Genomic DNA, 5647 nt, shown 5'->3' with positions numbered 1-5647 from the left:
TGTATATCAAGGCCACACCATGATGTAACTTTTTCTCCTTTATTTAGTATATGTGGCCAAGTGTAGAATGAGCAGCATAAAACATTAAGCTTTCTTTTATTTTTTTATAATTTTTATCCCACGATTTTGTAAACCATTTTTCACCGCTGTGTCAATTATCTAATGTGATCCTGGGCTCTACACACCCTTCGCCAACCTAGTCCCCAGCAACATGCCGCTTTCAAAGTACTGTTTCACTATATATTTTCAGTTGAGGTAACTACAAAAGAACAGTAAAGGAAAAACTACAAAGAAATACTTTATAAGACAACTATTCCAGCACCCGTCCAAATAAATGTACTGTTCACCCAACAGATTCTTCTCCCTCTCAATGGGCATTTGTGGATCCAAAGGTTTCTGGTGAGGACTGAACTGGTCAACTACAATACCAATCCCAAAAAAAATACCCATCAAACGGGTTTTATATCATGAATATTTAAAAAGGTAATTATCATGTACATAGTCTGTAATAACGCAGTGGATCATTGACGCTAAAGTAACAGGCTGCAATGTTTAAGCATTGAGTGTTCAGGGAACTAGTACATTGTGAAAATGGCCAACATACAGTGTAAAAAGAAAACGGGCTCGCAACTCACTTTAAGATGCTCCATTTTATTCAGCGACAGGCAGGCAGAAAAAAAACGTATATGATATACCGGTACTTCAAATCAAATCAAACGGTATTGATAAAACACATTTACAAAGACCAAGGGTCAACCAAAGTGATGTACAGGATCAAATAAAGGAAGAGAATAAGACAGAAATAGCATGGTATAACAACACAAACAAAATAGCAACAAATTACACAGTTGTAGTACAATAAAGAAAGTTTTAAGAGAGGACTTGAAAGCTCCTAGGGAGCGAGCAGACCTAATCCGCAGGTTTACTTGACAAAGAACGTGAGGTCGAAAGCATCTTAAAGTGAGTTGCAAACCCTTTTTATGTTGACTGTCTATACAGTTTTGGCTCAGCACCATCAGGAGGATGTGCGTTACATATCTTACTCTGAAGGTTTGACCCAACAGTGTCACACAGCCCTTCTAAATGCAGGTTTTTCTAAAGGAAAAAATAATTAGCTGCGCCATTTAAATAATTACTTTCATTTTACCTCACATGACATAAGTCACATGACAATTTTTATGCAAAGGCTGTTGCTACCATTCTTTCACAGATTTATATGGGCATTGGGCAATATGCTCATGACATGCCTATTCACAAACATGTTTTTTCAGATGGTCACTTCGCCTGTAATGTTTTCCACAGAACTCACAACTGTATGGTTTCTCTTTTCTGTGAATCAACATATGCCTTTTAAAGTGACCGGAGAGATATTTTTGGCAGATTGGACAGAACGTTGGTTTAAACTTCATCTTTGAAGCATTCATATTGGAACTATGGTTAAAGCCTTTACGACTGATAGGTAAGTGATGGGATTTCTCCCCTGTATAAATTTTCTTCTGTCTTTCCGATGGGGATTTCTCTCCTGTATGAATTTTCTTGCGTCTTTCTGAAAGGGATTTCTCTCTTGTATGAATTGTCTTGCGTCTTTCCGAAAGGGATTTCTCTCCTGTGTGAATTTTCTTGGGACTTTCCAAAAGGGATTTCTCTCCTGTGTGAATTTTCTGGTGTCTTTGCAACACCCGCTTCAGGCCAAACTGTTTTCCACAAGTAGAACACGTATGTGTTGGTTTGTTGCGTGTGTGACCAACCATGTGACTTTTGAAATGGTCACGGCGAGAGAACGCTTTTTCACAGACATTGCAACTGAATTGTTTTTCCCCAGTGTGAATTGAAAGAATGTGCCTTTTCAAGCCACTACTGGCAATATTTATTTGGCAGATTGGACAAGTAACTCTGTTATGACTTTTTGTGTGATACTGACATTTTTGCTTGTCTTTGAACCCTTTCCCACAGACATGACAATCGTACAGACTTTCAATCTTCAGAAGCTTTTGAAAGTCAGCATTTGAGTCACATGCTGGTTTTCGCTTTGATCTTCTTCTTGTGTGACAAGTTGTGTCTAGCAAAGATTGTTTTCTACCCTGATCACCCCTGCTCTCATGACTCGTAATGCACTGAATACGTTGGAGATGAACAGAGAGGGTTTTATTTTCTGAAATCGCTGTGTGGTCTTCAGTGGCATCCAGGGTAGATTGAAAACCCTCTTCTCCCACATGGATGGACATGGGTTCATCTTCTTCTTTTATCTGCACTACATCTATCTGGGAGACAAAATCGTGAGCCTCTAATGGCTCCCCATACTCGTCTCCACCATGGCAGCTGTAGGGGTCGTCTTCCTTGCCCGTTTCATGGGACTTGAGCGTGAACGTGAGCTCTTCAAACTGGCGGCTTGTAAGAGAACAGACACTTAACTGGGATTTGTTGCTCTGAGACGCCCCTTCATCTCTGAGAAGCTGTTTAGGAGGAATCTTCTGCTCACATACTGAGAGGTGAAGCTCAGAACATTGTACATCTAGAAGAAAAAGAGCCAGCTGCCATTAATGAGCCTAGTACTGAGGAATTGGACTTGAGAGTGCAGGGGAAGACAAGTGCAGTAGTGCACATAAGTTAATGCAACGAAAACAAGACTTTGGGACAGACATTTAAATAGTTGAAATTGCCAGTAGATGGCAGCGGGGCTACTTGGTTGTGTAAAGTGGTGGGTGTGCACTGTGCACCATAACAATATGTCCCTGTGCTATGAAAAAAAGCCTGCTTAGTCCGGTAAATTCGAAGGATCTACTACTCCACAGTCCACAACACTACAGTGAGTGGAAATACCAGATCTGCAGTGTTGTACAACATTTATATTAATCCACATGGCTGATCTCACAATCTACATGGGTGAGTGTGCGATAGCCTACCTGATGTCAGTGTTTGTGTTGTGCCTTGTTGTTTTGGATCAGCCTCCAATAGTTTGCGTTGTCGCTCTATCTCCTGTGCCAGGCAAAGTTGGTCCTCATACACTATCTCAAGAGAACAGACACGGGATTTGTTGCTCTGAGACGCCGAGAGGTGAAGCTCAGAACATTGTACATCTAGAAGAAAAAGAGGGATAAGGTAAGGTTAAACCAGTGACTTTACTTAATCAAGATAATTGTCCTTTAGTGAAAAGACTAAAGTGCAAATGGATGGAATATATTGTTAAATGGTACATTTACATAGTGCCTTTATCCAAGGCACTTTACATAGTGCATTACATTCACCCTTTCACAAACACATTCATACACCGATTGCGGCCGATTACAAGCCATGCAAGGTACGAACCAGCACATCGGGTGCAATTTGGGGTTCAGTGTCTTGCCCAAGGACACTTCGACATGTAGACAGGAGGAGCCAGGATTCGAACCGCCCATGGGTCGACCTGCTCTACCTCCTGAGCCACAGTCGCCCCAGCCAGGTGTTTGTAATACAAGCTATAAGCAATCAACACTTTTCCAGAGGTTAGAGTGAATTGTGTCTCCCCATGAAGCCAATGTTTGAAAGATGCTCAAAACAGCCCAGTGGTCAGCCATTTGCACAGGTTGTCCATGTCCAACCAAACATTGCCATCAGAGCCCTGTGTTCGGCCTGAGAGTCAGGGGTTACACTCATCAAATTGTTAGGGTTCATTCATCACACTCAACGGGGTGCAGCTTGTGCGCTGTTCGATTTTGACATTGTGTGCAAATTGAAATTATGGCTTAATTTTAGGGTGCACATAAGTTAACGCAACAAAAACAAAAAAGTCTTTGGGACAGACGTGTAATTCATTACTTGAAAACGTGTAATTACTTGAAAATGCCAGCAGATGGCAGCGGGGCTACTCGGTTGTGTAAAGTGGTGGGTGTGAAGTGAATCCCCTTTTCATTGTATACGCCGAATTCCTGGCCACGCCCCCTACTTCAGTTTCTTTCTTTATTTTTTGGGCTGTGCCTGGCAAGGATTTCCGGTAGTGTTGACAGTTTGTTTATCTTTTGTTTGTTTCTTTTTCCTTTTTACCTCCTTTATGATGAATTCCTGTTCTGTTCTTTGACTAGAAGTGTCTATTTGTCCGTCTCTAAATGTTTTGATTAATTGAACAAGGTGGACCCTCTTGTAAACAAGTGTAATGCTTAATTGGGTCGTCCGCTCACAGTTAAGTCTTAGTATTGAGTTTGTGCTTGAAATGTACTGTAATTCTGCACACTGTTAATACATATTTCAATCAATCAATCAAACTCAACTCCAAAGTGTGGATAATAATATTACTACTCTAGCTCTGGTCCACAGTCCACACCACTACATAGCCCTTTTCGGTTCTCTTTTCAGAATTTTGGACGGCAGTGGAAATGCAACAGAGGGTTTAGAAAGGGGCTAAACTGTACAACATTTTGGCTGTTGGTTGATCTCACAATCTACATGGGTGAGTGTGTGATAGCCTACCTGATGTCAGTGTTTGTGTTGTGCTGTGTCGTTTTGGAACAGCCTCCAATAGTTTGCGTTGTCGCTCGATCTCCTCCTTTGCCAGGCAAAGTTCGTCCTCATACTTGGATACTATATCGAGTATTTCTACTGCACTCGTATTAACCCGAGCGGTAATGTCCGAAATAATCAGATTCACTTTTAGAAGAAGCAATGGGTCGTTGCTTGACATTCTGAAAATGGATGCAACTGATAAACCTGCTATAATAATGTGATTGTGAAGCTAAGCTAGCTAACGGCAAACCCACGACCGCGCTTTGTTCCTTGTATGGATTTGAAAGCAGTGGGAGTGGTGACGATAGGTTTGGTTTGCGAGGAGGGGATCTTCCGCGGATTCCGTCGTTTTCTGAAGGGGGCTTCAAGGAAGGGGCCCCCTTTCCAATGCTCGCCGTTTGCATTTCAACTTAAAGGCTCGTTACCACCACCTGCTGCTCCGGAGTGTGAAACAGTTGCAGTGCTTGTTGTTGTTATGTTTTACAGCTGTAGCTATGGTTGTAATTGATCAAGTATTTTGAGATTTTCGACGGATTCACTCTTGATATTTTATAGATGCAAGTTGCAACTGATAATATAGTGCAAACGCAGCTGCACTTTTTCCATTGATGCTGAAGCTGATTTTTGCCTTCTCCAACATGGAGCTAAACAAACCCGGTGATGCCATACAGCTACACTACAGTAAGTAAGTACACAGACTTGTACTGTTGTCCAGAATGTTTTTTTTAAACATTTTGAGGTGAGAAGTAGTCGGTAAATACCAACATATTTATAAAGCAAAAAAGTTAAAGAAAAACAAAACGCTTGTTCCATTTTTGGACTCAATTTCAATTCTTGAAAGTGACAGCATAAAGATAAAACAACTGTATAGCGGAATTGGGAGAAATAACCATTTATTTCAACATGTTTGCAGAAAATAAGTAGGTTTTCTTTGTCTACACACACAAAAACACTGAAAATAATCTCATTCTGGCTTTTAATTGCTCTTTTCTGTTAGTTGAGCAATATATTATTTATTTTCCTCTTTAATCTAAAATCTAATTGGATGACCTGTAGGACATTATCAAATTAGGCTGATCCTGTTTCAATTAATGTTTTATTCGACACAAATGTGTATTAAATACACCAACACCACTTCCAAAATCTCGCTTTGCATCAGGCATGTACATGA

General features: G+C 40.7%; 1 long non-coding RNA gene across 1 annotated transcript; it reads right to left on the bottom strand.

The window, feature by feature from the left end:
- Positions 1-503: 503 nt before the first annotated feature.
- On the bottom strand, positions 504-4862 carry LOC308332670. The gene is made up of 3 exons (XR_013965733.1): positions 4444-4862; positions 2904-3077; positions 504-2512 (listed from the first exon to the last, which is right to left on the bottom strand). It is a non-coding gene; the product is annotated as an uncharacterized lncRNA (long non-coding RNA).
- Positions 4863-5647: the final 785 nt, after the last annotated feature.

The sequence above is a fragment of the Protomyctophum bolini genome, assembly GCF_963924005.1.
Source record: "Protomyctophum bolini genome assembly, chromosome: 18".
NCBI classification, from domain to species: Eukaryota; Metazoa; Chordata; class Actinopteri; order Myctophiformes; family Myctophidae; genus Protomyctophum; species Protomyctophum bolini.
The sequence above is the reverse complement of the archived record's forward strand: the minus strand, read 5'-3'. Positions and strand labels throughout refer to the sequence as shown.